The sequence below is a fragment of the Pelodiscus sinensis genome, chromosome 7 (assembly GCF_049634645.1).
Source record: "Pelodiscus sinensis isolate JC-2024 chromosome 7, ASM4963464v1, whole genome shotgun sequence".
Taxonomy (NCBI): Eukaryota; Metazoa; Chordata; order Testudines; family Trionychidae; genus Pelodiscus; species Pelodiscus sinensis.
This window is the reverse complement of record NC_134717.1, coordinates 45298550-45326483: the sequence shown is the minus strand read 5'-3', so window position 1 is coordinate 45326483 and position 27934 is coordinate 45298550. Positions and strand designations below refer to the sequence as shown.

At 39.5% G+C, this 27934-nt stretch overlaps 1 long non-coding RNA gene across 4 annotated transcripts; it reads left to right on the top strand.

Annotated features, from left to right (window-relative positions):
• On the top strand, nt 1-24704 carry LOC112545178 (uncharacterized). 4 transcript variants are annotated; one of them, XR_012905467.1, is made up of 7 exons: nt 1-756; nt 8034-8167; nt 8639-8816; nt 12409-12520; nt 14099-14281; nt 19236-19374; nt 23057-24704. It is a non-coding gene; the product is annotated as an uncharacterized LOC112545178 (long non-coding RNA). The 4 variants fall into 4 exon arrangements; XR_012905466.1 differs by having other exon boundaries at nt 4-756; nt 12409-12501; XR_012905468.1 differs by lacking the exon at nt 8639-8816 and having other exon boundaries at nt 6-756.
• Nucleotides 24705-27934: the final 3230 nt, after the last annotated feature.

Below are 27934 nucleotides of genomic sequence, written 5' to 3'. Positions count from 1 at the left end.
AAATAATTTTATTGATAGGTAACATAACAATGAAAAATAAAGTTTAAAATAGAAGATGAATGAATTCAGCACTTTCTTGAGGCATGAATATTATTATTTGAAAATTTTAATAGCTGGTGGAATGTTGAAAGGGCAGACAACAAAAGCATTGAATAATTGTCTTAGGACTATAATCAGACTTCCATTATTGACCTCTGCTAATATTCTACTGTAACTGTCTGCTAAATTGGTTCCTTGGGGCTTGAAATATACAGTGATGTTATGAGTTCCTATCGTAAATTGCCACACAGAAAAGTAGCAAGTCTCTGAAATAGCATTGGTCCTACTTTGATCAATACTCAATTCTAAGCAGTGCAATAGGCAACTGTTGCCATAGAAACATTGATGTCACAGAGGTTGAACAGTGGCTGTTACAACAAATCATTTCCTTTGAACAGTTGTAATTGACTATATGTATAGTTTGCTGTCACCTGAGACTATTTACATCAAGCCAGTAACAGAACCACATTAGTTATTCTAGGAGTAAGAGGGTTAGCTCTTCTTTTTCTGACCTTACAAATACCTAGGAGGATATTGCCATGGTAACCAGAGATATAATAGGATGAACATTAAGGGAGCTACATAATGCAGCAACATTCTTTTGGAACATGAGAGGTAGTTTTAATAAAGTTTATCTAGCCATCACATAATATAAAGGTTACATTAAATAACCCCCACTACCAGTTCTAGCAATGTCACAGTTTGGCACAGACAAAGGTAAGAATGTTCAAGACTTTTATAATAGAATTTGAATGCTACTATGGGCACTGATTTGAGATAGTACCAGGTTTTTGCAGCAATATATTTAGGGGATCAGTTTCTGGATGGAGAGCTTGGATCTGCCCTCAGATTCTCTGAGGGTACATCTACACTGCACCTAACTTGAGATAAGATATGCAATTTGAGCCATGCAAATTATGTATCTTATTTGGATGCTATTGTGAAATAGCTTATTTTGTCATTTGGCGCTGTCTACACAGCTCCAAATTTCAAAATAAAGAGCTATTCCAAAACATCCCTTACTCCTCGTAGAATGAGGTTTACTGGGACATAGGAATAGCAAACCCAAAACAATGGGCTTGCTGTGAAGATGCAGGATAGCTATTTCGGGATACTCCGGTATCCTGAAATAGTGTTTCAGTGTGGATGTAACCTGGGAATAGTTACACTTACATGTCAATCTAAGGGCAGAACTAGGCTCAGAATTTCAGCCGTAATTTTAAAGGTCTCTTTTCAGCTATTTTCGGGGAGATTTTTAAGGGCACTAATGACACTTAGATGCCTACCTACAACTTGAAAATCTCCCTCAGTACGTCACAATCTATGTGCAGGATTAAAATAAAATTAGTGCCTTCAATGCTAATCACCATTGCACCCACAGAAGTATTTTTTCTGTTACTATTCCACTGAAGCTAGTAGGATAGAACACACCAGGGGAACGCCAATACTTACTGCAAGATCAACACTCCAAAGGTCGAACTTCTAGCATTCAATTTAGTGGGTCTAGCAGAGACCCATAAATCAAACGCTGAGGGCAACTCCTGCCAGCATCCAGTACTCCCCCTTTTTATAAGGAGTAAAGGAAGCAAATGGGAGCATTTGCTCTCATCAGCCTTCTGCAGTGTGGATGTCACCATGGCTCAGCTTAAGGTAAGCTGACTCCAGCCACACATACTTTAAGCTGACCTTTCAGGTCCATTGTAGACATGGCAGAGCTCAGAAGAGTGGTATAATCGGGGCATAAAATATTCATAGAATCCAGCTTCAGTCAAACAGAGTAAAACTCCATAGTGTCCAATTTAGAAGCTCTCTCTAAATGCAAATAATTGGTTTTGCTATGAAAATATGAACATGGGACTTTTTCATTGACCAGTATTTGCTGTGATGTCCCATAATTACAAAACTGCTGTACTGAGTTGCTTATATATAACTTAGTAACCCATCAATCAAATGTCCTGTTAAGTAAGATAGAGTACATAAGTGCAAAAGATAACTCTGAAGGTACAAGTTAACAAATTTCAAAAATGCACAATTTGTCCATGGGGATGTGTGCATATGAAAAAATAAATTTCATTGTTATATCGTAGAAATGCAGAATAAATGTAACATTTATTTGTTTTGAATAAAACGGCATATGTAAAGTACATAATAGTGTTTTGTGGTGTAAAAATTTTAATGGTCCTTTTTTATTCACAAGCAATGAAGCCATGAGTAAGCTGTGGAAGTGATCCCAAGTTAGTGCCAATGAAACCTTCATACCTCACGAAAGGTCACATATTTTGCATATCACACAAAATGTGTGGTAGGCATGTATATACTTTTCTTTACACGAGTAGTCCTGTGGCACCTAGAGTCTAACTCATCATATCTTGAGCTTTTGTGGACAAAACCCTCTTCCTTAGATGAACTCACGGAGGATAGAGCTATACAGCAGCATTATCTTGAAATAACGGATATTATTCTGAAATAACAAAGAGCGTGTCTACACAGCAAGACATTATTTCAAAATAATTTCGAGATAGCAAGTTTCTTACTCTGATTCCCGTAACCCTCATTTCCTTCGACTTCCCTTACTCCTCATGAAGAGTGTTCTTCCTTCAATTTCCTGCCCTGTAGACAGCGTCAAAAGCCTAATTAAGCTATTTCAACTTTAGCTACGCAATTGACGTAGCTGACATTGCATCAACTTTTGCCTTGCAGTGTAGATGTGCTCCAAGGAAGTGGATTTTGACCACAAAAGCTCACGATATATAATAACTAGCCAATTAGCCCGTCATAAGACAGGATTTTCAGGTCTCTCCTCAATGTCAGTCTTCTCTCCTGAGCCTCCGGTCTCTCGCTCTGTCTCTCTCTCTCTCCCCTCCTACTGCCTCCCCCCCTCTCTCCCAGCTTTTTTCCCCCTCTTGCCTCTCACTTGGGGGACCACAGAGTCCAAATGGCCTTTTGGGCTGCATACTCCCTGTGCTGCATGGGGAGCGCGGAGCCCAAACAGCTGCTTGCACCACTTGCTCCCATGCAGCAGTGCAGAAGTCAGCCGAGCACCATGGCAGGACACGAAGGGTGGCGGGGCGGTGACGCCGCATGTCACTGTCCCGCCCCCCCTTCCTCTCCGCCGTGGCGCTCGGCTGACTTCTGCGCTGCTCAGCCGGGCTGCCATGGGGGAGCAAGCGGCCATTTGGGCCCCATACTCCCCATGCAACATGGGCCGCTCAGAGGGAACAGCCAGCATTTCAGGCAACAGCGCCGCCTAGAGGGAACAGTCAGCATTTCGGCGTTACAGACTCATAGACACTGGGCTACTATATATATGATTTGTTAGTCTCTAAGCTGCCACAGGACTACTCGTTTTTATATTTGCAGACTAACATGGCTACCCCTCTGAGACTTTTCTGTACACAGTGAATCGAACATGTAACCATAAGTCCCTGATACCAAAAGTTTGATAGGATGTTTACATTCATATAGATAGGAAACATTGGGATATGCTAATACATCAGGGCATAAAATGACTACTAACTGTCTGGCAATAGGAAGAAAATTATCCAAAAGGAAGTTATTCGTGATAGACTATTCCAGGATTTCTTGGAACTTTCTCTGGAGTTTCCATGACTAATTGTTGGAAACAAGACATTGGTCTAAGTCACTGGTCTGGTCTGGTCTGGCAGTTCTTAAATCAATATAATACATAAACTTCTTAGAGCATAGAAACTTCCTGTTCTTTAAGGTGTTCTAGCTTTAAAGTTTTCTGTTCTTGTAATACACTTGTTTTGTGTGAATGTATTTCTGAAGTACAACATGGAACCACAGACATAAAATATACAGTATATAGAACTAGCTGGAAATGACGTATGAGCTGACAATTTGATTTAAGTGCAATAAAATTAGTTTACAACTAAGGACTGAGAATGAGATGCTCTTTCTTTCCTTTAGAGTCAAACACCGTGTTCTTTTTTTTAAAAAAAAGCCAGATAATCTTTCTGGGGCAAAGTGAAGAATCTAGGGTGTTTATATCATTTTTGTGACCCTGTCACGCAGATGACTGGAAAAGAACACAGCCATGTCCATACATATTTGTCAGTTAAAACAGATTTCAACATTCACAGATTGGAAGAGTTGGCTGTGACTCAATTCTCATTTCAATTCTGGGTGATTGAGTCAACTGTGATCTGGTTCTGATTCTAATTTTGGTTTGATTATGATTCTGTATTGTTGGGGTTCTGGCAGAGGTGATCTGCTTCTCCTTTAAACTCTGATTCTCTTCACCCAGGTTCTGAGTAACTTTGATTAATTTTGAGGGGTTTTTAGTAAGATTGAGTCAGTAGCCTGATGATCAGATTCAGATGAGCAGTCCCATCTGGACATCCTATCATTGAGAAATATTTGGGAATATGTTGGTTCTGAAAACACAGAAAAAAATAAAGGTGAAATCTGAACTGTAAAGGATGCAGATGCCTCCAAAAAATAAGCAAATAAGGAAATTATACTTTTCAAAATTGAGTATCCTTCATTAGAGTGTCTCTGCAGTAGTGACAATTAAAAGCAGTTTGTCCTGTGTAGGCACAGCACAGTCTGGTTTAGGCTGAGCACAACGGCAGTAAATACGAACAGTTAGAATAAGGAAAGCTGGGCAGCAGGAGTGAATTCAATACTTAAAAAAGCAGCATCACAGCTCAGATGCAGAGAACAACTGAGATTCTCTTCCCCCTCTATATAGTTAGATATAGTTCTAGTGTGTGTATTACACACACTATTTCCCCCTACTCTTTGTCTACTTTTCCTATTTTAGTTCTGAGCTCTTTGGATGAGGACTGTCCGCTACTCTGCTTAGGCAGTGCCTTGCACAAGAGAGACACCAATATTGGTTGGTCCTAAGGCATTATCATAATAAAAATCATTCATAATAAATATTCTTGACTATATTAGTGAAAGTGTAGGGCTAGAGTTACTCAAAAATGAAAATATCAATTTTACAAAAACTATGTGAAATTTTGAAGCTGTTCCTCTTTTTCAGGGTTCAGAACAGAATAATATTTAAAAAAATCATCTCTCTCTCTTTTTGGTTTCCTTCTTTTCCCCGTTTTCCTTTTTGCTTCTGAGTTCATTGAAAGAATTCTTGCTGTTAAGTTACAGTAGCTTGGCTGGCAGACTGGACTATAAGGTGGTCAGAAAGCTGGTCAGATCATCGGGCTCAGGGGTTGGTGATCAATGGCTTGATGTCTAGTTTTCAGTGGTTTCAAGCGAGCACCCTAGTGGCAAGTCCACGGGCGAGTTTTGTTCAACATCTTCAATCGTTATCTGGATGAGTGGATGGTTTGCATCTTCAGCAAGTTCATGAAGGACAGTAAGGGGGGAGGGAGAGGTAGGTATGCTGCAGGGTAGGGCTAGGGTCTGGAATGACTTAGTCAAATTGGAGGATTGGGCCAAAAGAGGTCTGACAAAAGAGGTTCAACAACGACAAGTGAAGAATCCTGCACAGAGTATGGAAGAATCCCAAGCACTGTTACAGGCTGGGGACTGACTGGATAAGCAGCAGTTCTGATGGAAAAGATCTGGGGTGTACGGTGGATGAGAAGCTGGATATGAGTCTACAATGTTCCCTTGTTGCCAAAAAGGTTAACAGCCTATTGGGTTGCATTAGCAGGAGCATTGTCAGCAGATAGGGGGAAGTGATTCCCCCCCCCCCCCCACACACACATCCCTATCTGGCACTGTGAGGCCACATCTGAGGTACTGTGTTCAGTTTTGGCCCACCCACTACAGAAAGGATGTGAACAAATTGGAGAGAGTGCATTGGAAGGCAAGAAAAATGGGGGATGGATCACATGACTTATGAGGAGAGTCTGAGGGAATTGGGCTTTTTTAGTTTGCAGAAGAGAAGAATGGGGTGAGAATTTCATAGCAGTCCTCAACTATCTGAAGGGGCAAGGGGTTCCAAAGAGGATGGACCCAGTCATTTCTCAGTGGTGGCAGATGACAGAGCAAGAAGCAATGGTTTCAAGTTGCAGTGTGTAGGGTGGTGTAGGTTGGATATTGGGGGAAAAGCTATTTCACTACGCATTGGTAAAGTACTAGAATGGCATACCTAGGGAGGTGGTGGAATCTCCATTGTTAGAGTTTTTTAAGGCTGGGATTGACAAAGCCCGGATGGAATGATTTAGTTGGGATTGGTCCTGCTTTGAGCAGTGTTGGGACTCAATGACCTTCTGAGGTCCCTTCCAACCCTAATCTTCTATGATTCTATGAAGCTCACATTCCTTGGGGTTGGTAGTTTATAGGTGGTAGGGGTTTTTTTTTTTTTGCTATCCCAGAACTCTTCAACATTTTTCCAACTTTTGAAAAGTTTCAGAGTAGAGTTTAATTTTTTCTTTGTGATTTCTGCAAAAGTGAAGGAAAAAGAAAAACTCTAAAATAGCTAATCAGGCATCCCTTGTGGTACTGCATTCAGTAGCAACAATAAATGAAAGAAACAAAAATAGGGAGAAGAAATGAAAACATAAACATTTTGAACAAAAAATATTTGAAATTCTAAAATGTCCTATTATGGCAAAATGTAAATTTTAAAAAGAGAAAGCTTTTGTGAAAGTTTTTGGTTACAGAAAGGTTGTTGGGGGAAAAAAATCTGGATTGAATTTTTGACCAATTCTAATTTTTTTTCTCATCCATTGGACTTGGGGGGTGGTGGTAGGGGGAGAAAAACCCTAGAATGAGAAAACATAATGATCTAGCTTCTGGAGAACAGATGGGTATCGAATACACTCATGTAATTATATAGGAACTGCCAATTTATAGATTTCCACATTGATTTAGCACAAGCAGCACTGACTCCCAGGAAGTATGGACTGGATGACCTATTGGTCCTGTCACATCTAATTTCTGTGGCTGACTATTTCAGCAACACCCACTCTGACTGTCTATGGTGTGTGTGACTGATCTTCACTGATACATAGTAGATACTGTGGTTTAATATGATCATTATCTATGTAGAGTACATTCTAGCCCTCATTGCTATAGTACCTGGGCACCTCAGAACTTTTATGTATTATTCCTCGCAATACCAAGTGAGAAAAAGAACTATTTCCATCCTCATTTTACAAGTGGAGTGCTGAGGCCCACAGAAACTAACTCAATGTAAACCAAGGTCACAGAGGAAGCCTGCAGTAGAGCTGGCCTTCATCTCTGGAGTCCTGGACTAGCCCCCAACCAGTGGACAATCCTTTCTTTATTAGCACATACTTCAACAGCATTCACTTTCATGCTTATAAATTCACTTATAAATGCATGCTGTGGACTTTTGTTAAACATTTGCTTGACATCCAAGAGCTGACAGAGTTTAGTCAGAAAACTTATATATGGTGCTCATGAATATGAGCACTTTTTAAAAGAGGTATTAGGCATATTTATTGACATTCTCCATTTTATTGTGAAACCTTTTTTACTCCAACATTAAATATAAAATGTTATTGTCAACAGATGATAAATTAAATGCATAAAAGGAATTTGAATATGAAGATTAATTTTATTAACATTCATAAAGTGTTTTCAGTTGAAGCCTGTAAATCTCTGAATGTGCTACCCCTTTTTCAGAGCTACATAACAGGCTCTATGGCAATACTAAGTGAACCTTCTCTCCCCAAAATAGGAAATACTGACCTCAGAACAGTATGAGTTATGGATTTCTTTTCATGGCAATATATGATTGACTTTACCTAAGGCATAGGAAGAAAATGCAGCTGAAATTGTAATGAAAAAAGTGCACTCCATTTGTCCTTCATGCAGACAAATGTAGAATTCCTATATATATTATACATTGCATCTATACCTATATCAATATAAGATTATTAGTAGATAATATTAGAGTTCATCATGATTAATGTAATTAACAAGCATATAGAAAGCAATAAATTTTTGTTAGTGTTACTGGAAATGCTTTTAGATGCCATTATGGTCTTTACCATTGTGTATCTAATATGAAGATTGCTTTTTCTTTCAATCAGAAGCTTTCTCCCCACTCCACAGAAAAGGAGATGTGAGTTGAATAGTACATCTGATGTGAAACACTACTGTGCTTGCACAAAGGAAGAAACTTACGCTTTGTTGAGAAAATAGCGGGACACTGTTTGCATTTCAGGTAAGGCTATTCCTGGTATTAAAGTAAAATAAATAAGAATAATTATGAAATAATGACTAATGCTCTGCATATATTACCTTTTATTACCAAATGGCAGACTTGGCCTAATCATTGACACAGTATGATGGACCGTATTCATCCCATTAATTTCATTGCATCTCCATCCACGTGGCTCAGGACATTTTTTTTTTTTTAAAGTCTGGACCAGGGTTAGTGCCAAGGTCACCTGTTAATCAAATAGCATACATGATGAAGAGACACAATTCAAAGTACTAGAGCCATGGCCTGAAAGGATCTACTTTGAGTCAGAAACATGTAGAGATGAAATAAGGAGATGAAATTAAAGGAATTTATTACAAAATTGCAGAGCTGGGTTCAATTCATAAAGTGCAGATATGGATCAATGTCTAGATCTGAGCATTCTTCAAGTTTAGGACATGGCATTGAATTCTGTTTTTTTTTATGGTTCAGGACCATTATAGAGTTGGAATCTTGACCCTGGGTGTGAACTTCATCAAGAAGGCTCTTGTTTGATCTTACCTCATTGTCCAGAGAATGATGTACTTGCTAAAGCATTGATGGTGGTGAGAGTGAACCCCCTGCCAGAAACAGTGATAGAAAAGGGGAGGACTTCTTATGGAAAGAAGAGGTAGCAAGTAGTGGATGTATTAAGTGTTTTAGTCCCATTATCATTTCACTATCTGGGCCGGGTAGCACTACTGATGAACTATACTTCTATATAATGAACAGTCCTGTGGAATACTAAAACTTTAAAAACTACAAAGTTACAGACTAACATGGCTACCGCTCTGAGACTTAATATTTATATATGAGAACCATTTCAATTGCTGATTGCTCCCCATCCACCCAATGAGTGCTCCTTTCCTGACCACTCAAGCTCTGTGACATTTAATAAGATTGAGGAGCTTACACTGTGAACTCTGCTGGATTCTGCAGAAGGGATAGATTTGGAATGGAGACCTGGAGGCTAAAGGAAAATAAAAAAGTTGACCTTCTGCATAGCATCGTCATGCTTTCAGTGTGTTAACATGCCCATGACTTTGTTTTGATGCTGTGCAAGCATTTAGAAAGAAAGCCATGCCATTGGTGTAGCCTATGTTGTTAGGAGAAAAATGTAATTTTGGGAGTATCTTTTGACTTCATGTGCCACAGATTCAGTGATAAGGAAATGATCTGGCAACAAACACAGGTATATATCTGCAGCCATGAGTTCAGTTCTTCCTGAAAATAGTATGAGATGTTTCCCTGCAGTGGAGAAATTGAAGGCTACATAATAATTATCTATTATACATAGATAATTACAGAGCACCCTTCCCTTTTCTTAATTAAAGAATGAAATTTATTATGAGCTATTATCTATTATCTCCAGTCACTCTTACAGAGTTTAGAACTACATTCTCCTCTTGTTAACCGAACTTGGTGTGTGCAACTGAAGCAGTTTAGCAAAACAGGATGAGTATAGATGAATTATTAGACGAGCATAGGGGCAGCCCATGCAGCAGGTGCTCCATATAGCTGCTGCAGAAGAAAAGTGTATGTATGTGTATTACTCCTCTCCCCAGCACCTGTTTCCTGGGACAGACATCCATGGAAGGTTCAAACCATATCTAAAACCACGTTTGTGATCACAGGGCACCACTTGGCATCTGAGCACAGCTAACTTTTGCCTGGTTCGTGGTGGTGGAGGGGAAAAGCTGTTTGTGGCATCTTCACTCAGTCTCACAGCATAGTCACACAAGGTGAAGCAGTAGTTAGCTCCTAATGAAAGGGATTTCTGGCTGATTGTATCTGCTCCAATGTTTCCTCTAATATTTTCCATCCATGCGCAGAATAATTTTAAGTGCACCAAGGCATCTAGCTGTGGGTGTTCTGATAATCAGGCTGAGTGTCATTTGAATCTCTCCTGAGCAGCCACATAAGTGCACAGCTTACAGGGAACACTGATCTGCTCTCACATATAGAGTATTGCAGCCACCCAAGGACTCTACATAGTGAATTCTAGATTTACTTTAATTATATAGAAGAGCTTTGTCTGTTGGATGCTGCATTTTTCCAGTTTATTACAATCATAGTCATATTCAGTTATATTCATGGTAGATAGCTTTGTGCTAATTCATGCTGAAAATGTCTAACTTTCTTTATCAACTTTCTATTAACTTTCTTTAGTAAAGCATTTGATACTGTCTCGCATTACCTTCTTATCAATAAACTAGGGAAATACAACTTAGATGGGGTTACTATAAGATTGGTTATCCAGCCAGTTATGAACCCTTCTCAGAAAGTAGTTATTAATGGTTCACAGTCATGCTGGAAAGGTATAACAAGTGGGATTCCACGGGGGTCTGTTTTGGGACTGGTTCTGTTCAGTATCTTCAACTATTTAGATATTGGCATAGAGAGTACCCTTATTCAGTTCGCAGATGATACCAAGTATGAGGGGTTGCAAATGCTTTGGAGAATATGGTCATAATTCAAAATGATCTGGACAAACTAGAAAAATTGGTCTGAGATAAGTAGGATGAAGTTTAATAAGAACAAATAAGTACTCCACTTAGGAAGGAACAATCAGTTTCACACATGGGAAGCAACTGTTCAGGAAGAAGTACTGCAGAAAGGGATCTAGGTGCCATAGTGAACCACAAGCTAAATATGAGTCAACAGTGTGACACTGTTGCAAAAAAACAAACATAATTCTGGGATGCATTAACAGGAGTGTTATGAGCAAGACTTGAGAAATCATTCTTCTGGTCTGCTCTGCACTGATTAGGCCTCAGTTGGAGTATTGTGTTCAGTTCTAGGCACCACATTTCAAGAAAGATGTGGAGAAATTGGAGAAGGTTAAGAGAAAAGCAAATGATTAAAGGTCTAGAAAACATGACCTATGAGGGAAAACTGAAAGAAGATGGGTGTGTTTAGTTTAGAATACTGAGGGTATGTCTAGACTGTAGAGCTTTTCTGGGATACCAGATGTATCCCGGAAAAGCTCTGTTGCGTTCAAGGAATGCATTTGCTTTTCCAAAATTTTTTTTCGGAAAACCAGATGCGTTTTTTCAGTAACCTTTAAACCTCGTTTTATGAGGAATAAGGGATGTTCTGAAAGAGGGCTTTTTTCCTGACATTTGGCCCCGTGTAGACAGGCCACATTTCTGAAAAGCCTCTTTTGGAAGAAAAGCAGACAAAGATATGCAAATTGCAGTTTGCGTTTTGCATACCTTTTTCTGAATTTTCTTTGTAGTGTAGGCACAGCTTGATAGGGGATATGATAGCAGTTTTCAAGTATCTAAAAGGATGCCCGCGTTTGGGAGAAAAACAAAAAAGTAGTCAATATAATAGTCTTCTATTGATGTGTGTTTTAATAGTTAAATTCCTGGACTGTCATTGCTCATTAATAGTGCTGTCATATGGGTGGAAATTGGGTAAATATTGTATTTTATTAATATCAGCAGAACTGACTTAAATGGGGCCTGTGTGTTGTGTAGTCTTGCCTTAATTTTTGTATTCATGCCCATCAGTGTGAAACTATTTGCATATATATTTGCATGTATATTCAACCACATTTAAATTGTGGCCCTCCGCATGTGCTGTGAGTATCACTGTGGCCCCCGGGGCTTCCAAAGTTGAGTAGTTCTGATCTAGATGGTGCTTGGTACTGCCATGAGGGCAGGGGACTGGACTTGATGACCTCTCGAGGTCCCTTCCAGTTCTAGTGTTCTAGGATTTTATTACTCAAAATGTTACCCGGAGAAGAAAAGAAATAAATGTCATGAGAAGTGTTTGAATTCTGGGTCCTGAATCTTATCTTTATGGGTAATTTTTAAGGAGCCTACCTGCAGGAGACAAATTTTGATGATATTTTATACCTTCATCCTGTTACCCTATATCAGGGGTTCTCAACCTTTCTTTTATCTCTTCTGGGACCCCCTCTGAAAATATTCCAGGCTATGATCATCCCCATTCCCCAAAAGTAACAACCCCATCTCTCCTGCCATGCCACCCTTTTTGCTGCTACTGGTGGTGCTAACTTCAGAGACACCCAACTGCTATTCTCTGGTTCCCCAGCTCAGAAGGTGGTATCAAAGTAAGGTGGCAAAAACATGACGTCCCCACCCCTTACAATAGGGTTTCAACTCCCTTTTGGGTGGGGACCCCTTGTTTGAGAAATGCTGCCCTGTTTCTTTTTCTTTTTCTTCTCTTCTTCACTGTACATTTTCATATTTCAGCACCTGAAAAGGTTCCAAGCAGCTGTCTAAATAGGTTAAAGAATGGAAAAAGTAGGAACACAAATGGAAACGTAAAACAGGGAAAACGCCAAGGTAAATGATATTGAAAAAGGTAAGGAGCAATTTGGAATAAGATTGGACAGGATTGGGTATACATCTCTTCAGTGACAGGAGTAGGGCAGGTTGGGGACAGGGATTGGGGCATTACCAACATTTAGCTAGAGTCACTGTGGTTCTCTGATAATTTTTCAGAAGGACACTATTTGACCTTTAATAGTGCTATACATTGGAAAGGGATTGTGAAGCAACTGAGAATGAAAAACTGAACTAAGCTTGACTTCAAAAGACAATATTTGAGTTTAGTCTGTGTAATGTGAAACTATAGGCAGTTTTATTTTTTTCCCACTCAGTATCTTCTCCTGTTTGAAAACATCAGACAGTCTTTGAGCTTGGGAGAGCAGTCTTTTTAATTATACTTTACCATTAAGAATGTAAAAAAAGAGAGTCTGAGAGCTGTCTAGAACTCTGCTTCTTGGCTAACAATCACACTCTGAGAGATTCTGTTCTGGTTAGCGTTTCTTGTTCTTTTCTGAACACTGCTGTGTTAATTACTTCTCTTGCTGTTAGCTTTGATAGGGCAGTCTTGGACCCAGTACCCCCTGAAGAGGGAAGGTGATATGATCTAAATTCTACATTTGCTACCAGTTCTTCTTTTTCAGCCTGTGCTGCAGAGTCCTGGGTTTAATATTAATTTAGATAAATTAATCTATCCTTAACCTAGCCTCTGATTTTGTGCCTGCATTTTTGTGGGCTTTTTGGTAGCATATAGATGTATATTTACCTGATTTGTGGTTAATTGTTAAGTCTCTGTATGATGTGTCCATATTTATTTGCACCTGTAATAAAAAAGCCATATAAATTGCTGTAATTTATTGAGAGTGACAGTCATGCACCTTTCTGAAACTCCACGAAATTGTGTTTCCTACTTGCCCTCTCTATGCTGAATTGTATCCCTTAAAAATTCCACCAGATCTGACCAAAAAGATCTAGCAATTGAATGCCAAGCAGTTTTCTTTTTTATTGACACATTCTGGGCCAGAGCCTCAGCTGGTGTGGGGGACTCCACAATTCCCCTTTTACATCTCACTGAAAAGCCATTAAAATTGCAGTTAGTCAGCAAATCCAAAATCAAGCACCTGTTTGCCTGATATAAACAGCTGTACTGCATACATTTCTCTGCCCTATTAGCAAATCATGTGCCATATTCAGTACCAGTTGTCTAGTTCCTTTGTTTACAGTGTTGTGGGAGAAAACTTTTCCATCTAATAAAGCAACACAGTGCAATTAAAATATGGGGCCAGATTCTTGTTTGATGTAATTCTCTTGAAGTCACTGAGATTACACCAAGCTATTTGGGCAGTGAAATATTTTTAAATGTATTACTCTTTTTTTTTTTTTAAGAGAAAGTTGCTTCTTCAGTGGTCACCAATGTCACTATTTCAGTGTTGACTTTGATTAGGTTGTGGCCTCACTGAGTTAGTGATATTTTTTCCTTTTAAAAGAAAACGAATGAACAAAGACATGTCTCCTGGACTGCTCAAGTGTTCTGGAGTCTTCCAAGCTTTAATCACCTGGGACATTCCTATAACATGAATTCATTTGAATTTATATTTGTTTTCTTTTGACAAAGATCTGGGGCTGAGCCACTCTTTCTTTTCTGAAAATTATTACCCACCAATGTGTCTGGAATTATGAAACTGAAGCTATCGGAAACCATTCTAACTTCTCCCAAACCACTGGCGTTTCCTGCTGCACTTTCTTTTGCTCATATGTACTGGCTGGTGTCCACAAACAGTATTTCATGTTCTGTAAGGTAAGATCAGATTTACAACAATGACAAGTTAAAATAGCACCAAAAATACAGACAGCACTAGAGAACCTAAATTATAGACAAGTAATAGAGAGTATTAAAAGAATAGAGGTCAATCTGAACTTTAATTATTTACTGCCTAGTACAATAAATGACAAGGCGTGACAATATCTACTGCTTTCTTTCTGAACTAGTTTTTACAGCGTTTTGAGAAAACTGATATAAAATGGCGCATTTAGTTGCTGTGTTCAACTGCATGGGAAGGATAGCCCTAAAGTTAAGGCATTGGTGTGGGACTCAGAATGTGTGTTCCTGACTTTGCCACAGACTTACTGTGTGATCTTGGGCAAACTGCTTCATCTTCCTGTGCCTCAGTTCCCCATTTGCAAAATGGGGATAATACATCTGTCTATTTAGACTGTTAGGCTACATCTGCACTGAAACACTATTTCGGGATACCGGAGTATTCCGAAACAACTGTCCCGGGTCTTCACAGCAAGCCTGTTATTTCGAAATATAACAGACTCACTATTCTGACGTCCCTGTAAGCCTCATTCCACAAGGAGTAAGGGACGTTTCGGAATAGCAATTTATTTTGAAATAAGTGATATGTAGATAGCGCCAAATTTCAAAATAAGTTATTTCAAAATAACTTTGAAATAAGATACGCAATTTGAGCTACGAAAATTGTGTATCTGAATTTGACCTATGGTGCAGTGTAGATGCACCCTTAGGGTATGTCTACACTAGCCCCCTAGTTCAAACTAGGGTGGCTAATGTAGACATTCGAACTTGCAAATGAAGCCCGGGATTTAAATACCCCGGGCTTCATTTGCATGTTCCCAGGCGGGCGCCATTTTTAAATCCCCTTAGTTCGAACTGACTGCCCGCGGCTACAGGCGGCAGTCAGAAGTTAATCCGAACTAAGTCCTTAGTTTGAATTAACTGTTACACCTCAGGAGGACTGAACTGGGTCACAGGACTGGGTCACAGCTTACATTTTATAGCACAGTAGTTCTCAAATTGGTGGTCCATGGAAAGCTGGCTGTTCACATCATGCTGTTTTTTTTCTCTCAGCTGCTGAATTACATTTAAATATACAGAAACACTCCACTAACACTGCTTTTCCATGTAAGCAATTCCTGGGTGGTAGCCACAGAGCTGTTCTGTCATTGTGAATGGAAGAGGGTGGTAGTTTGCACACTCGTGAATGGGAAGGAAGGCAACCCACCTTTGTATTAAGGTATGGGCCAGCCTATGAAAATGTTTGACAGCTTCAACCTCCACTCCTGTCTTTGTACTTCCCATAAAGAACTTCTAAACAAAACTCATCCCATAACAGAACGTTGGATATTCTTGTTATCCTCAGTACCCAACTACAGATAAAGTAACTGTTGTTATGACTTTGGTGCTATCTCAGAAATGGCATTTGAACTAATGGGAGGGCACAGCAAGGTCACAGGCAAAATGCATCTACAGGAACTTAAACAAATCAGACATATGGATAAATGTATACTTTGCCTTGTCATGGGAACAAACTGTCACATCTTAAAAAGGTTTCTGCTTTGGAAAAATAAAATAAAAGCCATAAGCAATCACTTAAAGAGGCTGCATAAATAATTTGCCATTTGTGAGCAATATATGCAAAATGATAGGACTGCAAGGACTCAGTTCTGTGGAAAAGCTTGTAACCATTTAAGCTGCCATACTAGTGTTTATTACCTGAATCACCTCCGGGAGTCTGATAAACACCTGTGATCTGCTGGTAATTCAGGAAAGAAAGCAGCACTCTGTATGACCTGCTTTTTTTCTTTTAAGTAATCATGGTGTAATAAACAGTGTAAACTGATTCTGAACATGCAAAGAATATACTGAGGCAAGTAAAGGTTACTGCTGTCATCTTGATGCCCAACAAACAAAGCTAATAGCAGGAAATACACAGTTTAACACCTCAATATGCTGTACTTAGAGATGGAAGGAAAAGACCAAAAGACAATAGGAACCAGAGGCACGTAAAAGGCAATTTGGTCATTTGGTTTAAAAATGAGAGTAAATGGTGCATGTTTTGAAGAGCAAAACATGGGTATTATGTTTAAACTATAAATGTGTTAAGCTACTTCATGACCAGTAGAGTAGTAATTTCCTGGAAAGCAATATTTAAATGTATCCATCATCATTTAGATCTTGATACACAGTTAAATATTATTGATAATTTGCAATTGTGTGTGTCTGTGTGTACATATATTAAACAAAAGAAGGTAGAATGTAAAGGTTGTGGGATGAAGTGCAAACAGTTCTGGGGTTTCCAATTACTAGAGATTTTTTTTTTAATTAAGAAAGTCACATGCAAATTATAGACATCCAGTTTATAGCATTGCAATCTTACAGGCTTGCACTCATGAATATGGTAATTTTTATTTTATGCTCTCTTGAGATGTCTTGTTAAAAACATTTTATCGGTGATCCTAAAATTCAGTAAATTTGAAGCTGTTGGCACCCTGAAGATAGTTAAAGTTTTTCAAAAAATGTCAGCAATAAATATTTGGCAAATATAAAAATATGCACATTTCCCCCAAGTGGGTGATATTTTTGTTGCAGTTCTTATAGCCAAGTGATGACACTGCAGTTCACAATGTAAGTGCATATTGATATTTTCTTTCAGAAACTGCAAGTGTTGCTTAGAGAGTGCTTCTCCCACAGAGTTATTTTTATGCAGACACCTGGAAGTGGTTACATTCTTGCTCTGGTTTGCAGACTTGTTTTGGACAATCAGGTGTATGTATAAGCAAGTGGTCTTTATTTGGAGCAATTAAAATTCTAACATTCTCCTCTCTTGACATGCAATTACTAGGGCTCTGCTGTTCTCACTAATTGCTCTTGCTGGGGACATTGGTAAAAAGCCAATGATTTTGATGGGTAGTGGATTATCATTTTTACTCTGCTACCTGAGAAAAAAATCATTTGCAAAATCCCATGTGTAATTAGCAAGACTCATGATTAATTGTCCTGCAAAATTAGCTTCACTGTTGCTTTTATTTTACTGCTTCAAATATTAATTAATGTTAACTCCTCTCCTTCAGTTCCAGCTTTTGAATATTCAGCGTGGCTTTGAAAAATTAGTCAGGGCTTCTACTTGCATTAGCATGCTAGAGCTTTGATTTCCGAATAAGTATTCTGATTTAAAAGATCACACTTGGGTCATAAATAATTTTTATAGGAGGACAAACAAAGCATCAAAGCATCATGGGAAGGCATTCATGCACTAACTGAAAGTAAATTGTTTCAGTAATGATTCATTCCCCCAGTGCTTTTGGGGAAATACGCAAACCACTGCATTGTGGGGCAAAACAATTCTTTAATGACAGGCAATCAATGTATATTTCCATATCAGTAACAATATGAAAGAGAGGAGTTAATGCTGGAGCAATACCTTTTTATCCTCTCAACTTGAAGTTGCAATGAGTACTCCCTTTGTTACTCTGAATTGCAGGTTGTTAAGTTTGATGTTGCAAGGTAGAAAATGCCAAGTGTCTGTCATTTGATACCATCTGTCTCAGTGCTCTCTAAATTATTATTTTAAGCTAATTCTTATCATAGGGTCAGAGAACCACAAGAGGGGTCTAGTCCAGACTGTTCCTGAGGAACAAGAGGGAGGTTCTGATGGCAAACTAATTAAAACACGTTGCCCCCCCCCACATTTGAAAGTCTATTTCCTCAGCTTCCATTTTGAAGAGATGACTGTTTAATTGTATCCATACTACATAGCACCACTCCTCTTAATAGTGAGATCATAATCCTCCAAAATATTCTCCTTCCCTGCCAGATGGTTTCCACACAAAAGATAATTTTTGTCCTCTTCCCCCCCCCCCCACTCCAGACACATCCTAGCAATAGACAGAGGCTTCATTTTGCTCTTGCATGGGGTGGGGGAAGGGGGAGAATCATGTTTCTTTATCTGATCACCTGTCAAAAACGGTTCCCACAGGCAACATAAGAAAAGCCTGCCCTTAAGTCAAGCATGATACCTCCCACCCCACCATGACTCATTACAATAATATCTAACTCTCTTTCCAGAGGCAATTCAGTTACATTTTTGGGGGGTGGCTACCTGCAAGTGCTGTGAGTCTGTGATTACCTTCACTTCATCATGGCATGATCTCAACTGTGCCCTTGCCACAGAATCCAGGGTTGAACACTAGGAGCAGCATGTGTATGGTAGCTGCAGACAACAGCATTTTGAAGAACATATCTGGCCTTATTATCAAGGTTGAGGGTGAATAGCATAACTTTGGGAAATTCCATCCCCCTCATCTCTCCATTCCCATTAAACTAAGTAGTTCCTATGGAGGCTTTTACTGTGCAGCACAAAAACACAGCACATTGTGGCTACATTTTGTAGAACTAGGATTTTATTTACTTAAGACTTACCTAATTGGCATAAAAACCTGGGCTAATGTGTCTATAAAATAACATTCTTATATAATGGAGCTAGTATAGCTGTATATGTTATGTTATAGCTGTGTACAATATTCGTTGGTACATTTCCTTTACCTAGTACAATAAAGGGAATCTCTTTGTTCACATTTGAAAACTGCATTCAAGAATCTTAGTCCCAAACTAGAACTGATTGGGAATTTTCTGATTTAAATGTTTCACCAGAAAATCTGGGTTTGAGACCAAAACTATCCACAGGAAAGGCTCAGTTTCACTGAATCTCCTAATTTGCCATTTTTTCTTAAAACTTTGAAATTGTTGGGACATCTAGTTTTGACCTTTTTCAAAACAAAGTTTTGGATTTGTGACCCAACTTTTTGGTTAGAAACTTTAATTTGTACTAAAAACATAAAAAAAGATTGCAATAAAAACAAAATGTTTCAGCTGCTGAACCAATCCCATTTTTTTGGGGGGAGGACTGGTTCATAAAATATGAAATTTTGACTTTTAATTCTAATTCCAGACATAAAATTCTTTCAAGATCTTGAAAATTTTTGTGGGGAAGGTAGTTCCTTTCCTGCACAACTGTACCAAATACCTGTCTACAAACTATAGAGAGCTTGCTGGTAGCTGTGTACACAGCTATATCGCTTGTTACCTGGGTAAGTATACTCTTATCTTGCCATATTGAATGTTTCTGTATGCATTGCTTCAGTTAATTGTAATGCATTGGTTGTAATAAATACACACAGTTTAAGGATGCAGGGAAGAGGGTTATTAATTAAAATGTGTTTGTTTTAGTGAGTGCACATTGTAGCTTTTTTTTTTAGCATTGCTACAGAAGCACCATAGGAAAAAGTATCAGCTATAATTTTACTTGGAGTAGTGCTGATCACATGGCATAGTAGCTCAACAGCCTTTCTAAGATGTTTCCAACAATGAGATGCAAAATCATATCTTGACTTTTTAATTAAAAAGCCCATGTTTTTTACAAACAAGGTTAATCCTCAAACTCTTGCCAAAATCCAGCTCAAATAATTACATGCTGCCTACCAAGTATCCCAATGTAGTTTCTGACAAGTGACTTTTCACTTTCTTCTTCTAAAAATCATGGAGTGCTTCTAATACAGTACAGAATTTCTGTCTCTTATTGTGTAGCTTACTGACAGAGAAATTCAAGCTACAGTACAATTTCTTTTGATTGAATCCAAACTTTCCCAAAAGTTTTAAAGGTGTAGCTTGAGGGCTTGGTGATCTAAATAAAAGGCTTTCTGGACCTCCTGTAATCTTTACTCGGGTACAACTACAACTGTTTTAGTTTTGAATGAGTAAGCAAGGAGACGAAACGAAATATTTTTCCCTTCAGCTCAGGCTAAAATTTACTTGTCCACAGGCACCCATGTTCCTGACAACAAAAATAAGGAATTGGTAAATGTTTTCTCTTAATTTCCCAGTTAAGCGGAAACCTTCATATACTGTAGCTGTAACCAAGAAAGAGTGCGAGATGACTTCACAAACATACAGGATAAGGGCACTTGAGGGAAATGTTCACATTTTTGTTTTGTCCACATGTGGAAATTACTGACATAATTATACAGTTTGAACCTCTCTAGTCTAGCACCCTTGGGACCTGACCAGTCCTGAACCAGAGAATTTTCCAGACCATGGGAGGTCAGTATTGTCTAGCAGCATTACCTACATTTAAGGATTTAGGGGTAAATTGGAGCTAAATAATACGGAACACTGAGACCTAGGACTGGTGGCTGTAAACAAACTGTATGACAGGAAAGTTGGTCACATCCATGAAAAGTAGACATCAAGCTAATTAAAATCATTCCAAGCAACGGATGTTTCCAGACCAGAGAGTTCTGGATTGGAGAGGTTCAACCTATACCAGTATAACTATAGCACTATAGTTACACTAGTATAATTTTCCATGTGAACACTATTATTCTGCAATAAAGTTTTTTTTAGTTTAATTTATCTTGCTTCCAAACTAATATCAGTATGCAGTGTATAATCGCTGAGTATAGTGATCTCGAATGAAGGATTGCTGGTTCAGACGTTGTGTGGGTTAAGGCATGCTCATCAAGGACCTTTCTGTTTTTAATACTAAATGATTGAAATCTGATCCTTTCCCCAAACCAAACTATTTGCTCTTCAGAAGTGTCTGAGCCCTAAAGATGACTTAGCTGACTGGAGAAAGGGGTGAACTCCATCCAAAATCAACCCTCCCTTTACTTTGGTGGTAGAATTTTAACAAGAGGCTTCTGTGAGTCATCTTCACCACATCATTAGTAAGGATGGCAGGTTTGGCCTTCTGTAAATATTAGGGTGTTTTGCTGTGGCCAAGCTCCTGTAGTTCAAGAAGAAAGCCCTGGGCCTAGCAGTCCTGAATTATTTTTCTAGGATGTGCGCCATTAGGAGGGAAAGTATTGGTGTCAAAATCTTCAAGCAATATAGGCTTCATACTTTACTTACAAATACAATTAGGCAAATCCCTACAGACCTGATCCTTCTAATGAAATCAGTGGAAAAATTCCCATGGACTTAAATGTATGTGGTCTATGTGGCATAAAAGAGGTCAAAATAAGTGAAGTTCTTTTTCCACATCTGTCAATTTTGTAACAGATTCTTCTTTAAGGATCAAATACAATTCTTGATGCATGCACGTTTCTTTCGGTAATGTCAGAAGGTTTTGCACATGCAAATCCAGAACAGCATATGGTTCTAAGATTTTATGGACACAGGGCCACTGTTCATGTTAATTACCAAGCTTTAGTAGATGCATCTTTTGGGTGATTAAATACAAGACCCTGAGCATGCATGACATCTTATCACCTTGCAGAATTTGCCTGTAAACATGCTTCTGTTTTGAAGATAGGAATATTCTGCTGCTGTAGGGTAAAATTTCACTACTGGTTACATCCATATGGCTATAATGGCAACTCCTATTGACTTCAGCATATAGTTCTGGGTCACAAGCCTGTTTGAAGGTCAGGACAGAACCAAACTGGTGTTGGGATGTGATTGGCAGCAAACTCCAGGTGCACTGTAATGCACTGTTATAGATTCATAGATTACATTCCTAGGCCTGAAGAGAGCATTGTGATAATCTAATCTAACTACCTGGACAATACAGGCCAAAGAACTTTCCAAGAACAGTTGCTGTCATATGCTCTCAGACTTGAGACAGTCTACTGCGTAGGGCTGTCAGATTTTCTAGGACTTACTATGGGAGCTTCTCCTGAAGACTCTGGCTCATACACCCACCCAGAAGAAAAATAAATGGCTATCCTACTGACTGAGCCTCCGGCAGAGCTGAAGTCAGTCCTGCCCTCCCTATACCCAAGAGGATCCCAAAATGGATTGTTGAATCTTGTAGAAGTTCCTGGTGCCAAGGTAGTGCTGCCCCCCACTGGGATATTCCTTCTGAGAGTTCTCAGTGATCTGTTTGCTGCAGCATCTGGAAGATTAATCTTTAATTCCTGGAGACTCCTCGACATTCCTGGAGGGTGGGCCATCCTACAGCTTCACCTGTCTATTTCATGCTCTATTTTTTCCATTTGACCATTTCTTTCGACAAGCCATTGGGAGTGGGGCCATGGCCTTGTCTTTTCATTCACCCTCTCTGTACCTTTTGAGTTGGTTAGCACTGTAGGTGGTGCTAACAGGAAATGCAGCTGGACCCCGTGCAGGGAATGTAAAGGGTGTGGGAGGAAAAGTTCCTTGCGTGCTTCTCAACCTTTTTCACTTTTACAAGGGCTAAGTATTGTTGAGTCCTTTATGTTGGTCTCTGCCAGGAGGCTAGAATGTAGCTATGACACATTGCTGTTTTTCTGGTATGTATTGAACAATGAATAAAATAGTGCAAACTTAAATGGATTATATTAAAATGTTGACACCATATTTACCATCCAGTGAAAGTACTATAGGCCAGTCATTAGCATGGAAAGATCAAGAAGAAAATAACTTTAAGGTGACACTGACTGGAACACAGAAACCATAAGAGTGCTTCATAAATAACCTATTTCTTCTATTATGTTAATTTTTCAGAGTAGTCTCAGAGTTAAGTGTAATGTTTAATCACTTTATCCATCTTTGCTAGTATATTACTAGTCTGCTTAGTCACATCTAGAAATATGTCCTTTGTGTCTGAGTTTGCCAAAGTAAATAGAAATCAATGAAAATAGCAAAAGTGCTGAAATTTCAATAAGTGAAGTGCTCGTTAATTTAAATTTCTCACTTGACATTGTTAAGAGCTAATCATAGAAAATAAGGTCTTCTGCTGACTACTGAAAATGTACCAATATCACTATGATTCCTGCTGCTTTATTTTCACAGTGGCATTGTCATTAATAAGAAAGACTTCTGACTACAGCAGTTTGGACAGATGTTAACGATATGGCAAATCACTCTTTCTCAGAAGACTGAAGTCCTTTCATATGAATGACATGAGCTAAAGGAGAGATTCTGCAAACAGAGGCTATTGCGCTGTTGTGCTTACCCAGAAAAAACTTTGGTTGAACATTTTTAGAAACATCAAAAAGCTCTTCCTGCTGTTTTCAAACATCTACAGATATGCATGAAGCCTGTTGGCAATTTGAAATGGGAAGATATACAGAGAGCTGGAGGTGGTTACACAGGAAATTAGAAAAGCCATGTGTCATCAGAATGAAATAAATGTGCCTTTGTAAGGGAAAGTAATTGCAGGGGTGTGTCTGTTCTGTTGATATCAAGCAGGTGTCCATAAATTAATTAATTATGAACGTTAATTCTGTTAGCAACAATGAGAAAGTGTTAAATATGCTAGCTTGTCTCTTTCTTCCTTTGCTGAAACCTTTTAATCCTAGGATGTTTTCCAATTGCCGATGTTTGGAAACTGCATTGTCCCTTCTATTTCTTTATTTATTCTTACTACATACAGTGATCACTGTACTAGCTCAGATTTGCCTATAGTATACCATATTATGCTGGTGTTAATATTGATGGAGGCAGGGGCAGATGACCGTTTTGCGGGGCTCCGGGCAGCATAACTCCGCGGGGCTCCCCTTTGCCACGGTGCATGCGCCGTGACGCCATGCGCATGTGCGGTGGCGCCACGGCGCATGCGCGGGGCTTTTTTAAGCGCAGGGCCCAGGGCGGCCGCCCCGTTCGCCCTGCCCTATATCCACCCCTGGATGGAGGTCTGAGGTGGGGAGAATCTGTCACGGGATTAGGTTATGGTTGTGAGAAGCAGTTGCAAATTTGCTTGTATGTTGGAGACTGTTAGGGTTATTGGAGTCCCAAAAGGGGTGACATTGATTAGTTGGTCCAAGGATACTGCATCATTTATGTGGACTGTATTTGTGCCTAGCTAAATCCTTACTTTGGCAGAACTCCCTTTGTAACTAACTTCACTTTCTCTTCTTGTCTTCCTGCATCCATATAAAAAATGCATTTGTTTATGTCACTTAGAATTCTGAGCTCTTTGGTCCTGTCTACACTAAGGAAATATTTCCATCACTGCTAATATTTCTTCTCCACCAGCAGCAGGTGATCCAGCAAACAGTGATAGTCACCATGATAATTAGCCTTGCTCAGAGGACTAACCGAAGGCAATGGTCTGTCTCCACTCGACAGAGTCTCTGTCCGCACCAGCGGAAGTGAACTGTTGTTAGCAATAATAAAAAAATATTTGAAAAACTCCCCTAAGCTTGACAGGGCCTATGTGGGAATGAGGATCAGAGGTTCAAATGTTAACTTTCTAATATATTTGACAACACCTTTGGAGCCTATCCTAAAGTAACCATACATCACATTTTGGCCAGGACAGTATTTTTTTCAAGCCCTGTGCTAGCCATCCTGACTTTTTGGGGGGCAAAAGAGGGCATTCTCCCATTTGCTTTTACCAGCTGATCAAAAAGACAAGTGCAAATGGGACAAATGCCAACTCTTGTATAAAAAAAAAAAAAAAGTGATGTGGTATAGTGTCAAAGAATGTGTGTGTGTGCGGCATAGGAGGCTGAGCAGAAATGCCAGCCTGTTGCAGGGGGTGATGGGCTGGAGGCGAGGTGAGGAAAGGTTTCAGTCTGTGTTGGACAGACATGGTTTGAATGATGGGGAGGGGAGGAGCAGGATATGAGCGACTGGTGATGGGAGGGGAGTGGCTTGGGAAAACTGTTGGGTCGAGCTCTGCACAGTGTCGCATTTTCCCTTTGGGAAATATGATCACCCTAACTATTCCAAATTCTTGCTCACCAGAGTGATAGATTAGTGGTAATGGCAAGAGCTAGACCTAATATGAGCTGGTGATATGCATCTCGCACAGCTCTGCCGATGTGCCTTAATCCTGGTACTTGGACGATAATATTCCAATTCTAAGAATCTCATGGTCAGAAGCTGAAAAGCATATCAAGCTACGTGGTGTTCAGTAATGTGACCAAATGCCCTTTGAAATGGCCAGAATTTTCACTCAAAACACACAGTGTGAATGTGGAGTAACTACACTGAAATCAATATTTATGCTAATCTGTCTGAGGTAATACTTTTAGCTCAAAATTAGGGCCATAAAATAATTTTATTCTGCCTTATCTGTTTTTCTACCATTCTAATGTTCTTGGCTTAATATTTTTAGCTTAATCTTTTCAGTGACAAAACGTCAATAACAATTCAGCATCAGTATCATGAAATTTGAACTTAAAATTGGGGCTCAAGTTGCCAGAAAGTTTTAGCAAAATGTGAGTATCTTTCAATGAGCTCTCCAATCTTTGCTTCACAGAGCTGGGATTTGCACCCTTTAAAAACTCTTTTTCACTAAGCTGCTTAATTTCATACGACCACGAGATGTTGGAAAAATTAAGTTCTTTTCCTAGTGGCCCAGGCTCTTCTTTGTAATACAAGATATAGAAAGCTAACTATATTAACTGGAGAGGTGGTATAAAGTGCTGACTTCTCTTAATGGAGTGTTGGTGTGCCATCATTTTGACTAGAATTGTAGACAGTAAGAACCTCCTGGAGACAGACCTTAGACATATTTTTCTTTGGGGAGTAAGTATTTCATACAGTACTCGTCTGCTTTGTAATTCTCATGCTACTGTAAGTGTTCTTCATAAATCTTTTAAACATTCCCTCTTTTCCCACAAAGCCCTTATATGGACCTGTCTCTCTACTCTCTTCCCTTCAGAATCAGCCAACAGCAATGGGATGCATACCAGAAAATCCAGACATACATCATCATCTTATGTCAAAGGTGCAAACTTATTGTAAGCCTTTCATTGGATAATATAGCTCCGGGGGGAGGGGGGGGGGGGGGAAGAATCACCTAGCTCTGCTTTTCTGATTCAACTTGCTGATATGAAACTTCCTAGGGTACATTCATAAAATTTGCATGCACATTTCTTTGAGGACTTAAAACCTGTATATATTTCTCATGATGGACACAAATGCATGGAATTACCCATTTTGCATGCATGATTGTAGAGTCACTGTCAGTGGAGTGAGTCTGAATTCACACCGGTAGAGTGATTAGCCCTGTTGTGTGCAAATAATTTTATAGTAATGATTGGAGGCCACATTTGAGAATCTGGCCCTGGTTAACTAAAGGGTTAGTTAATTTTACCTGCTCTTTGAAGGATATTTAACTGTTGGGACTCAGATTCTCTTTATTGTTTTTTTTTCCTTTTTATCATCCCCAATTTTTTTTTCCAGAGAAAAATTATGAAATGGAAGATCTCTCTACTGTGGATAGGTTCATTTAAGTCTAAAATCAGTTGGTGTATAGATTTTAACTGCTCACTTTTCATCCATAAAGAAACCAGAAACTCTAAAATGGCTAGACTTCTAGCTGTAATGTCAGTGTATAGGACCAAGTATCAGAGGGGTAGTCGTGTTAGTCTGAATGTTCAAAAGCGCTGAAGAGTCCTGTGGCACCTTATAGACTAACTGAAGTGTAGGAGCATAAGCTTTCGTGGGCAAAGACCCACTTCGTCAGATGCATGTAGTGGAAATTTCCAGAGGCAGGTATAAATATGCAGGCCAGGATCAGGCTGGAGATGATGAGGTGGATCCAATCAAGGAGCATGAGGCTCACTTCTAGTAGCTGATCTGGAGGTGTGAATTCCAAGAGAGCAGAAGCTGCTTTTGTAGTTAGCAAGCCATTCACTGTCTTTGTTTAATCCAGAGTTGATTGTGTCAAACTTGAAGATGAACTGTAGCTCAGCAGTTTCTCTTTGAAGTCTGGTCCTGAAGTTTTTTTGCTGCAGGATGGCTACCTTTAGATCTGCAATTGTGTGTCCAGGAAGATTGAAGTGTTCCCCTACAGGTTTTTGTATGTTGCCATTCCTAATATCTGATTTGTGTCCATTGATTCTTTTACATAGGGTCTGTCCAGTTTGGCTTATTGTATATAGCAGTGGGGCATTGTTGGCACATGATGGCATATATTATGTTAGTAGATGTGCAGGAGAATGTACCAGTGACAGTATGGCTGATCTGGTTAGGTCCTGTGATGGTGTTGCTAGTGTATATATGTGGGCAGAGTTGGCACCGAGGTTTGTTGCAAGGATTGGTTCCTGACAATGATCCCTCGCTTTCACAGGCCTTGGGAGGCAGGCCAGTCCTCACCATGGCTATGTCTAGTATCTAGGGGTATGTCTACACTACCCTCCTAGTTCGAACTAGGAGGGTAATGTATGCATACCGCACTTGCTAATGAAGCCCGGGATTTGAATTTCCCGGGCTTCATTAGCATAAGCGGGGAGCCGCCATTTTTAAATCCCCGCTGCTTCGAACCCCGTGTAGCGCGGCTACACGGGGCTCGAACTAGGTAGTTCGGACTAGGGTGCCTATTCCGAACTACCGGTACACCTCGTTTCACGAGGAGTAACGGTAGTTTGGAATAGGACCCTAGTCCGAACTACCTAGTTCGAGCCCCGTGTAGCCGCGCTACACGGGGTTCGAAGCAGCGGGGATTTAAAAATGGCGGCTCCCCACTTATGCTAATGAAGCCCGGGAAATTCAAATCCCGGGCTTCATTAGCAAGTGCGGTATGCATACATTACCCCGCTAGTTCGAACTAGCGGGGTAGTGTAGACATACCCTGGTATATCTAGTATCTTTCGAAAAAGCCTCTTTCGAAAAAGCGCGTCTAGACTACAATACGCGGCTCGGAAAATCGATCCACTTTTTCGAAAAAGAGCGTCCTGACTGCTGAAGCAAAATGCAGGACAATGTAGCACTTAA